Source organism: Canis lupus, chromosome 10 (assembly GCF_048164855.1).
Source record: "Canis lupus baileyi chromosome 10, mCanLup2.hap1, whole genome shotgun sequence".
NCBI lineage: Eukaryota > Metazoa > Chordata > Mammalia > Carnivora > Canidae > Canis > Canis lupus.
Window position 1 is genome coordinate 58,145,669 of NC_132847.1, and position 12,134 is coordinate 58,157,802.

Below are 12,134 nucleotides of genomic sequence, written 5' to 3' on the forward strand. Positions count from 1 at the left end.
ATAACAGTGAAAATAGAAATAATATAGCAGTCCAAAATGGGAAATACTTCTTTAAAAATGTGGTAGTGATACTGTCTTTATTAATGATGCTTTCAAAGAATCTTTAACCACGTGGGAGCATTTTGATGATAGGGTGTTCATGGGGTAAAGTACTGTGAACACTGGCCGGGAGTTATGGCCGGAAACCTTCCTAGCCCTAGAGGGTGAAGGGGGGTGGGAGAGGCTGAGTGTGGGGTGAATCCCCTTCTGCTCTGCCTCTGCTTTTCCCAGATTCAAGGGCAGGTAAACAGATTTCATGTCCTGATCTGTCATAAAAAGCTCCCTCATCTCCTAGCAACTCCCTTGGAATCTCTACAGTCTTTGAGACCCCAGGCAGGGAAGGGGCCTGTCCTCCCTCCAGGGTCACTTCCTTTCCTCAGTGGGGCTCTCAGTCTGAGCCATCTGGTCTGCACAGCTCCTCCCAAAGGACCCTCAGACTCAGTCCAGATGTGAGGCATGGGGAAGAAGGGACACGTTTTCCTACCTGCCCCATAGTTTAACAGAACTGCTCCTGCCCACAAAGTTGTGAGTGCTGCGTGTCATTAGTCAAGGTTTTTTAGCAACTTTCTCCACCCCTCTCATCGCTTGGCTGCCCACCCTACCCCAGACCAGTCGTTTTGGGTTTAGAGTGCCTGCCCCCCAATAAGTACACAAAGAAGCGGGAGAGGTTTTGCCATCATCATGTGCAGGAGCCTGATTCTATTCCCATTCAAGCTGCCTTCCGCCTCCATCTTCCTCCCTAAACAATGGGAGTGGGGAGGGGGGATGCTTTCCAAATTTTCTACAATGGGCTTTTATTACTTTTATTATAAAAATTATTAAATGATGTTCTTTATCTCTAGGAGTGCTCTAGAGCAGTGCTTCTCGAATGTTAATGTGCTTTGCCTCGTAATCACCTGGGGAGTTTGTGCAGATTGTGATTCAGTAGGGCTGGGGTGGAGTGGGGGTGATGCTGCATCTCCAGATGATGCTGCAGATCCGCACCCGCTCTGGCTCTGAAGAACGAAGTGGTTAGAGGATAGTTGGGGAACGGGTGCAAGCTGTGACCTGTCGCCTTTTCACTGCTCCCCCTGACCCCCATGTTTCACAGGTCTTCACATTTTGCTGAACGTTCAGTGTAATGAATGATGGCTTAATAAGAAGTTTCCAAGAAAGTTGGAATCTACATAGGTACCTGGGCTAACCAAAGCACTGTGGAGTTTAGTCCTTTAGAGGACAGGTTCTCAGATTTGAGCTCCCTTACTCCTCAAGCAAATACAACATGGTGAACTCACAGCAAGGGCCAAATCAAGAGGCCAGGGACTTAGACATAAGCCAAGAGGCCAGGACTTTAGCCCCAGCTATGCCTGTGACTCAGTTTCCCCCAGTTTAGTATAAAGTGTGCGTAAAGGATGATTTTCATGATCCTGTGAAAGAGTTGTCATGGAATTAGGGAGTACTCAGTCACCGAGTCCTCATTGGAGGCTGGAGGGCCACTTACTGGGGTGTCGTAAAGGGGATTTGAGCATCAGAGGGGAAGGTGGTAGAGAGACCTGGAATATCCTGACAATAGGGAGTCTCGACTAGCTTTCCCTTCCCAGTTCTATTTCAGATCAAGTCTGTATTATGTCTTCTTGGAAAGGGGAGTAGGAAAATTTCAGAGCTACATTTGTGAACTATTTGTTTTATTATTTGAAATTGCAGAATCAAGCAGTGGTTGGAAAGGATACTTTAAGACCCCTAGTCCCACCGCTCCTGTGAGGCGCTCTGTGGGAGCCCTGGAGCTGTGGTGGGAGGGGGCTCCCAGATTCGCAGGGGACCAGAGCTTCTGTGATGCACTCTGGAGCCTCCTGGTGGGGGTGGGAGGGCAGCTGGCTCTGGTTGTCTGGACTGCAGACACCTCCAGGGACAGGGGATGACCCCAGGCAGCCTTTTCACCACTAGATGGGCCTGATTGTTCATGAATTCTCTCAGGTGAGCAGAAATCTGACTCCCGGTGGCCTTCATCCATTGACCCGAGGTCTAATGCAGGTGTTTCCAAACTTCCCTGATGACAAGAATCACTAGGGAGGTTTATTTAAAATTCAACCCAACTCCAACCCTCACAAAACAGATTCCCAAGCCCTTCCTGGAGATTCTGATTCACTGGGGTTTGGAATTTTTTTTTTGTTTGTTTCAATAGCCATACTTCCTTCAGGCATATGAAATCAGTGAGGGAGGCATTTGGATACAAAAACTCATTCCTTTGATGCAAGGAGAAAAATCCATTACTGAAAATGGCACATATAGGCTGACTTCTTTATTTGATATTTATCATATGAGCTGGTAGGTGATAAGTTGTTCTCATCTGAGCTTAAATATGAATCCTTCTAAATGTTTTAAAATGCCTCCTTCTTTGTGATTGTGAGAAAGATAAATGAGGCTGTCTTAAGGCAGATAAAACTGAACAAAGGATTGACAAAGAAAATATAATACGAAAATAACCACTAATGTAATTAGTAGTAGCAAAATCGAATCAATGTCCAATATTCAGGTGAGTTGGTTAAGTTTGTTAGTCAGACCTATGAGAAGAACTAGAAAGATGCCTGTGTCCTGCAACGCAGTACTTTCCTTCCTAGAATTTTAAAAGAAATCACTAAATAGAAGGTAAGGAAGCCTTATGCACCAAGATGCTCATCGAAGCATTATTTATAATTCCAATAAAATTCTGAACAAGTTCAGTGTTCAACAACAGAATATTAAGCAAATTTAGGTATAACCATGAATGAAATATTATACGGCAATTGAAGTGATCAGAAAATCTGTATATCAATATGTATAGATGCTTATTATGTTCAGTGTAGGTAGAATAAGAATTTGGTCCGTGTACACTTTTTTTTCTTGGTCTCTGGCTGAGGATTAGAAAATGACATGGGGAAAGCACACTTCAGTTAAATAATTATTTGCTAAATAAATTATATTTAAAATAGTGTCATTGGGGTGCCTGCGTGGCTCAGTTGGTTAAGCTACTAACTCTTGGTTTCAGCTCGGGGCATGATCTCAAGGTCATGAGATATAGCCCCGTGTCTGGCTCCACCCTTAGCACAGAATCTGCTTGGGGCTCTCTCTCCCTCTCCCTCTGCCCCTTCCCCCTGCTATCTCTCTCTCTTCCTAAAATTAATAGATAAATCTTTAAAAAACATAAAATAGTGTCGCTAGTATAATATTGTGACTATAAAGCCAATGGACAACTCCATTTAGAAGCAGTAGAGGGTAAGGCCTGGATAAATATCCATTGAAACCAAGGACCCTAAGATCTTTGAGGTGTCGAGGGAGGACCTTAGGGTCAGCTGGTTCAACTTGCCAAGCTTTGTAAGGTTGCTTATTTTAGTAACCTTGACAAATCCTCCTTGACTTCTGCAACTGGTAAGCAGCCCAAGAAGTTTTCCTCAAAGTTCGCGTCTACCTTTGGGAGACATCCAACGTGGTGGGGAGGGTGTGGGGAGAGGCAGATGCTCAAAAGAGCAACTAGGAAAGCCAGACTTCCCATCTCAAATTTTGTTTTTTTCAGACCAAAATTCTTTTGTTCAGAACAGATTGGCACCAACGTCTCAAAATTTGCATAGGAGAACAAAGATTCATGTTTGAGTAAAAACAATGAGAATAGCACAGCTTGTGTCTCAAAGGTTCCTCCTGCCCCCATCCCACCGCTCAGATTCTCTATTTCTAGTCTGTTAGGGGCAGAGAAGCCCAGTGAGTCAGATGAGGAGCAACTTCACTGAGGTGAGGACCTCTGGAATCTAGGGTGAACCCCAGGGTGAGGAGCCTCAGAGAGCCGCTCTGGGGGCTGGTGCAGGGGCTTCAGATGCCCTCATTTCTGGGGTAGGGACAATGCTCCTGAGCATTAAGTTTCCCAGGATAGATCCTGAATAAATGTGGTAGCACTGGTTATTTTGGAATGAGCGGGACTTACGTAGAAAGAGCATGTATTTTAGAGTCAGAAAGCCTGTATCCAGTCTTTGCTGCCTCTTAGTAGTGATGAAGTTTTGGGCAATTACATTCCCTTTCTGGGCCTCAGTTTCCTAACTGATGAAATAGAAAAATAATCCCTGTGTCGTACAACCGACAGGGCTGGTGTAAAGATCCTTTAAATAATAAATTGGAAGTACTTGATAACCGCAAAATATTATGCCCGCTAATTATTTTAATACGTAATAATGGTTACAGAGGCATTGCAATTCTGAATTTTATTTTGGGGTCCTAAGTATTGAGTCCCACAGGCTCGTGATTATTTAAGGGCTGATTTATGAGCTGCCATGTATTGAGGTTGGTATAAATTAAATTTTTTCCCCATCTGTGCTCGTGCAGCTGGGGTTGCAGGTGGGGGTGGTAAGCCAGGCAGTCAAAGTATCTGAGAAAGGCACCTGCCCTGAGAAAGCCAGACCAGATACCTTAGTCCTTGCTTATTCAGAATCCTTGAGTTATGTATAAAGAGGGTATGCAGGCCAATGTCATCATGATAGGAAGGCATCTTGATGTCCCTTGTGAGAGTGATGAATGGTGGAGGTGTTGGAGATGGCTCAGATTGCCCACTGACCAGTGACACTGAAGCAGAGCCACCCAGCACCCAGGGGACACACAGTGACCAAGAAGTGGGCACCTTCCATGTGCGCCCTCTCCACACTATTTGTATCCCTTCCTTCCTTTCTTCCTCTCCCCAGGTCTGAATCTCAAGGTCAGGGACCCTAAACCCTGAGAGATGAGAATCAGCATTTCATTCCTCCGTCTTCCCTTTTGTCCTGTCCTCCCATCACACAGTAATAGTGATGATGCCTAGTGCACGTTTCCAGACATTACTCAAATGATATAATAATTCAAATGTTTTTTTGGTAGAAGAGCCAAATGACAGATGTGATATATAAGGAGAGTGGAGCTCTCTTTTCCCCGCTCCTCCCCACCCTAGAGGAAGCGTGGTATACACTCTTCTCTCCTCTTGATGCATTTACACTCGTACACATATTAATCACGTATCATTTTGTTGCTTGCTTTTCCCACTAAGTAATATATTTTGGAGATCTTCCTGTTGCCATATCTCTACTGCACTCTGCTTTTTGAGCAAGGGATTTTCTACCATAATTTACTTACCTATTCTCCTTCCTATTAATAGTAAATTAGGTTTTTGGTGTTTTGCTACTGTACACAATCCCATGATGAACATTCTTGGATCTATGTACATAAATTTGAACAATGAGTTGCGTGGGGGCACACAAACAACTGCTTTTTTCTGGAAAGAGCCCGAGGAGGGGAATAGCTGGGTCATTTGATATGTACATTTGAAATTTTGATGGATGTTCTCAAAAGGCCTTCATCAAGTGCCTTCATCAGTTTATACATATAGTGTATATGAGAATGTCTGTTTCTCCACATTTTTACCAACTAATCTTTTTATTTTGCATTAAATAATTCTCTTTTCTCTCACTAATACAGCTCTTTATGACTACTGTGTGTGAATTATTAATTTTCCGTAAATTCCCTTTTATTTCCTTTACAAATTTTTATAATTGACTTGTCTTTTTCTTTTTGCTTTGTTAGAAACTCTTTACGTTCTGGGTAGTAATCCTTTATCTAAGTGTGCACTTTAATTTTTTCCCAAAAGGATAGCTAATTGGTCCAGTCTCACTTGTGGATTAGTCTGTTGTTTCTCTACTAATTTGAACTATCAACTTGATGGTATACTTAATTTTCATAAACACTTGAGTTTGGTGCTGGGTTTATTATTTTGTCTCGTTGATCTATTTCTTAATATCTGCACCAATACTTGACCATTTTACTACAAAAGCTTACTGTGTGTTTTGACATCTGGTAGGATAAGACCCGAATAAGAAATGCTGTTGAATGTAGAAATTGCATTGATAAATAAATATGGGGGGAAAATGGTGTATTTTCAATACTAAATCTCTCCAATCAGGTTTACAACTTCATTTATCTAGGTTCTTAAGTTATTTTATCTTCAAATAGATCTTGCATACTTAAAAATTATATTTGTGGGTTTTGTATAAATTGAATTCTTTTAAAAATTATTATTCTGCTAATTCTAGTATATTGGGAAGCCATTGGATTAAGTATATAGATGGGTCTCTCTATAGTTTTGAATTTTCTTACTAATTCTGATAGTTTTCTTTTGGTTCCCTTGGATTTTTTTTAGGTGGGCAGTCATATTATCTGCAAAAAGTAAAAGGATTTGTTGTTGTTGTTGTTGTTGTTTTTCCTTTCTAGGATTTGGCAAGTCTATTCTCCTTGCCTTTTTGACTTCCTGGGCAATAATAACTAGTATCAATGACTCCAATTGGTTCTGTCTTGTGCTCATCTTTAGTGGGAATGCTTCTGAGACCCCATCACTGAGCATTTAATTACAGATGATTCCTGATTGATACTTTTTTTTTCTGTTGCTGAACTTCCATTCCATTTCTGACTCACCAAGATTTTAAAAAATTAATTCTGAATGCAGAATTTTATTGAATGCTTCTTATATTTATTGAGATCATTAATATTACTTCAACTTTGTGGTGGATGACATGATGAATTTCTCTAATGTTGAGTTGTCCTTTGCCCCTTGGATCTGCTCTCCTTGGACACAATGTATTCTTTAATACACCCTTGGATTTGATTTTTTAAATATTTATAATGTAAAATGTTTGCTTCTATATTCCCAAGTGACAATTGGCCATGCTTTTCTATGGTTCATACTCTCCTTATTCTCATCTCTACTACTACTCTATTGTTAACTGTTTTCTATGGCCACTCCAGCTTTTGTACTCTTCTTAAGACACTTCAAGGCCAATATACTCCCTGTTTCCTCAGACCCAGTTGTCTTCCCCAAGAGGTTTGTGCGGCTGGGTGTTGGATGCTTATTAACACTCAGACACCTGGCCAGATATCGCCACCTTATCTAAACTAGCCACCCCCTCTACCCCTTTAGCCAGTTTTATGTCCTAAGTGCCATTTCTATCAGAAAGTGTATTATTTACCAATTTGTTTCCTTGTTTATTATCTGTTTTTTTCCTACTAAGCTGTCACCCCATGAAAACAGGTCCCTATCCTGCCTAAGCATGCCACATGTCACAGAATAGATGCTCAGAAAGCAGTTATTGAATGGAGACATGTTTTTGTTTTTGTTTTCCAGACAAGGGGCCTGGGAGACAGTATTTCTCAGTCTCTAGCTTGGGAACATGTTGAATTTTGTCTTCTTCGTTGCATGTGAGTTGGTTGGCACAGGATTCTAATATTTAAGTGCCAGCCCTGGCACATGCAAAATGGAGACAATGAAGGTACTAGTGTCATGGAGTTTTTATGAGCACTAAATGAGAAATGTATACAAAGTACTTCTCAGGAAATGCTTGCTATTATTGCTAGTCCCTCACACAACATGGAGGGGCCTCCCTGAATCTCAGTTGCTCCTCAGTGTCTGAGGCAGATGGTAATTCCTGCCCTGCTTAATCATAGGGTGATATGAGGATCAAAAGACAGCATGGCATTTGACAACAGTAACGTGTCATGAGAATATTGTGATTCTGTCCTGCCATGTCCAAGAAAGAGCCCCTTTAGTTAAAAGGAGCTGGGAAGCAGTGTGCCCTGTAGGCAAAGCACAGACCTGGAGCTGGACCACCCAGGGCTCAAATCTCCACTCTGGTGTTTATCAGCTGTGTGACTTTGGGCAAATCACAAGCCCCTCTGATCCTCATCTTTGTTGTTATTGCTGTTCATTCTGACAAGTGATAATAACACCTATTTCATGAGGTTACTGTGAGGATTAAATAAAAAGGATTATATAAAGACCCACTTTAGCAGTTTTTAAGGAAGTGGGTATTTAATAAATGATACCTATTAATATTATATCTGGATGAAAAGGATTGGCAAGCCATGATTTAGAACATTCTCTTTCCAATTTCCCATCATCGAAATAATCACACTTCTCACATCCTCGCTGGCAGATTTCACAGCTAGTGCATTCAGTAAAAGTTATTTATTTGAATAACAAATTCTTTGCCCATTCCCCAAACTGCACATTCGAGCAGGAGTTGTTATAGGTGGGCAGCGTAGGGTGGATGGAAGAAATGTGGTGATGGTGGTCACAGAGCTAACATGTGTGGGGTATGAGCTGTGTTCAGGTACTTTCTTATTCATCTTCATCTCACAGATAAGAAAGCAGAAACCCAGAGAGGCTAGGTAACTTGCCCAAGGCCACACACTATCAGAGGCAGAGACCAGACCTGAGATAGCAGCCTATTTTCAGGTTAGTGTTCGGGTTAGTGTTAAAATGGAACAGAGGTCTTTGGGGATAGTAGCTCTTCACTTGTAGCTTGCAGAACAATGGGAGAACTCTAGGCCTCCAGTATGTTGTTTTTCAGGGCTATAGATTACTTGCTCATAGTATGGGCTTGACTAATGCTTTTTTAATGAATGAAGAATCAATGAACAAATGCATAAACAAATGTAGTCTTCCTCTAAAGATCCCTGTAAACAAAACCATATGAGTATGCTATGAGGCCATACACTTATAAGAGTGTAAGAGTGTGCTGTGAACAAGACTATAAGGGACCACAAAGACAACCATGTCATTCACTTTAAACCCAAAACTCTAGGTAATGATCACTCTTAGCATCTATTCTTGGCATAGGTTTCCTCCTAATAATTATACTAATACATGTGGCAGGCTGGCTAACCACTCACCAAACCTAGACTGTATTTCCCAGCTTCTTTAGCATCAGAGTGTGCTATGACATGGATTCTTGCCAATGGGATATGATGAAATGATGAGTATCACTTTCTGGCTGCTGTGACTGACAGGTAGATGTGTGTGTTTTCCCTCCTTCCATTTGTCTCATCTGCTGGCTGAAGGCAGAGTGTCCAGAAACCCCAGAGGGCAAGGACAGAGCCACAATGTGGAAGGTGCCCAGGTCCCTGGAAGACTGGTCGCCAACCAGCAACACCTGTGTTGGATGTTCACAGGAGCCACACAACATTTCTTGTGTTAAGCCACTGAAATGTGGGGATTTATGACAGCTCTGAACATAATTTTACTCAAAACTCTGATTCCTTTTAAATTATCAAATCTCCTTAGAGTTTTAGGTATATAGATTGGTTTATCTTGTTGATAACTTGTGAAAGCATAAATAATTAACAAAAAGTATAAATGTAGGAAGAATGCCCTAGAAGTTCCTTCTCCCTGTCTAATGAAGGTATAGAAATAGTCCTTACAATTTACAGAGCAGTTTTACCTCATCATCTAACCCTCATAATTTAGTGGTGTATTTGTTATTAAACAGAAGAAAAGATTAAAGCCCAGTGAAGGTGTTTCCCTCGGGTCACCCAGATGGCAGTTTAGGGGCAGTGTGGGGACTCAAGCCATGTCTGCTTGGCTGTGCATCCTCTCTTCTTTTTTGTCCCAGTGCAGTAATAAATGTGCTCTCCTCCGTGGATAAATTCCTTTTCAGTAAATACGGTGTGTAAGATAGTTCTGACAAGCGCCTTGTCCTTTCCTTCTTTACACCTTTGTCTCTGCCAGGGTTTCTTTGGGATGGAGTGCCCAAGGCTTGTGATTAGAAACAGCTGCAGAAACAAGAGGAAAACATCTTCTAAAAATAAGTAGCGCCTTGGAACACAGTGTGCCAGGACTTGTAGGAGGTGGATGGGGATGTGAGATCTAGAGCGGCCACAAGGAGAGCTCTCATTCTCACACACAAGGTGACTGTTTCTGTTGTCAGCTGCTCCCAGGAGGCTCTGTGAATTTGATCTCGGGACCAGGGGCAGAAAAATTGGACTCATCCTTCCACTAAGGAATGTGAAGACTTCCTTCAGGAGTTCAAACTGCTTCTAAGGTAGGGCCTAATTAGCCCATGGAGATAATGTTATTTAATTATATGGCTGGTTCAAAAGTATTTAATGATACAGGAAAATGCTCACCAGAAAAAAAAATCAGGTCATGAAATAATAGGATGCAAAATGATATAATCAAGAATTTATTAAAATTTTATACAGTTGCACACACACTTGGCAAAAAAGACCAAAAGAGAATGTACCTCAGTGTAGCAGGAGTTATTTCTGGATGATGAGAGATTAAAGTTGAAATCTATTTACTTTTAAATTCCTTTCTGTCATTTTTAATTTTTGTAAAATAAACATGCGCTATTTTTATAATCAGAAAAAAAACATTGTAATACAGAAGTAGAGGTTAGGTTTTCCTGAATTGATTTAATTTTAAGGTTTTTGCTCATTTTCAAATTACAGCTTTGTTGGGAGATAAAAGAAAATTAAATAAGCCACAGAATTTTTGCCAAAAATAATAAATTGTTATTAATGTTATAAATTATAGAATAAGTTATCAGATTAAAATGGAAAGCCAGCATAACAGGTTATTCATATAATACTCCACTTCAAATGTTCCCATTTGTTTTGAATTGCCTAGCCTGCTTCACAGAGTTCAGATAACATAGAATTTGTTTCATTTTGTTGTTGTTAGGGTTTGGGTTTGGTTTGATTTTCCTAAAAACTTATACAAACAAGCAAATCCAACCCTCCAGAGGGAAAATTAAAAAGCCAACCAGATGACCAAAGACAAGTAGACACTTTTGACAGAAAGTTAACAATTACATTTTCTAAAGTATTATTTATAAGAAAATAATCAAGTTCTTACTATAGGTAAATGAACAAAGGCCATAAGCATATTTTGCTCAATAAAAATATAACAAATGACATAACAAATGGATGGTCACCCTGACTAGTGAACAAAACCATCACAATATACACACAACTATGAGAAGTCCCAAATTCCAAGAATAGTTGTGAAACTGGTCAACTTCTGACAGCCTTGCTGGTATCTCTCTAGCGATACCCATCGAGAGACATCACTACTACTGTGACCCTTTCAGTTGTCTCCATTGGGGAAGTCAGCTGTGAAGATAACTCAGCAGAAGCAAAGGCTAAAGGAAAACAAAGACTAATTCCAGTATTTTCTCTGAGTGTAAGGAAAAAAGACCTGAAAAAAACCCAATGACTGACCGAGTAGGAATGAATGGAAAGTAAGTTCTGGCACTCCAGCTTCATGGAATGCAAGGTAATGATTTAATCACAATTATGAGGACCACATCAAACTATGAGATATATTAATCATAAGATACCAAATGTAAAAGGATATGTAATCCTATTTCTGCTATGATTGTTGTGATTTCAGGGTAAAATAATACGTGCCTATGATCAGGGATGGAAGGGAAGAGAGAATGACAGCAATTGCATCTTGGTGAGGTGATAAATGATCCTCCTCCTTTCTTAAGCCTTTAAAAATATATACATTGTTTTGAGTGTGTGTTTCAATGAAAAGAAAGAAGATTTACATTTCTGCTCATCTCCATAAATAAAAATCTTCTAAATGTGAGATCCTGTGAAATTTGAGTTGATTTAATTCTGGTTTAGAAATAAAAAATGATTAAAAAATGACTGTGATCGGTTAATTAAATAAATATTTGTTGAGATTTGTGTTTGTTGTCTATGGCCGTGGTTTAGAAATCACCACAAACTGAGGGGCTTAAAACAACGCCTATGCATTATTTTATGGTACTGTAGGTCAAGAGTCACACATGGGCTCCCTGGCCTAAGATCAAGGTGCCAGCAGGGCTGTGTTCTTTCTGGACTCTCTGGGGGAGAATCCGTTTCCTTGCCTTTCCCAGTATCAAGGGGCTGCCTGCACTTCTTGGCTCGTAGCCCCTTCTGCCATTTTCACAGGCAGGTTGAGTCACATTACATCACTCTGACCCTCTCCTCTGCCTCTTCTTCTACCTTTAAGCACTCATGTGACTAGACTGGGCCCACCATGATAATCTCCCTATCTCCAGGTCAGCCAACTAGAACCCTCATTGTATCTGAAACCTCAATTCTGTTTTGCCAAGTGAGGTCACCTATGAATTGTTACTCTACCCAACAGAAGGTCCTATTCAGTTCTAGAGGTGGTGCTGGCAGATGTTGGGAAAGTGGGGAGAGGGTCCAAAAATGAAGCTCATGGTTAGGAGTTGAGAGTAGCCATGTAAAAGCAGAGCCTACAATACCCCTTGGGCAGTGATTAGGGTCGTGGTAAATTAGCACAC

The 12,134-nt window shown here is 40.8% G+C and overlaps 1 long non-coding RNA gene across 2 annotated transcripts; it reads left to right on the plus strand.

Annotated features, from left to right (window-relative positions):
• Nucleotides 1-343: 343 nt before the first annotated feature.
• LOC140641753 (uncharacterized) lies at nucleotides 344-11,428 on the plus strand. 2 transcript variants are annotated; one of them, XR_012038350.1, is made up of 4 exons: nucleotides 344-564; nucleotides 9,563-9,875; nucleotides 10,883-11,110; nucleotides 11,228-11,428. It is a non-coding gene; the product is annotated as an uncharacterized lncRNA (long non-coding RNA). The 2 variants fall into 2 exon arrangements; XR_012038348.1 differs by having other exon boundaries at nucleotides 9,762-9,875.
• Nucleotides 11,429-12,134: the final 706 nt, after the last annotated feature.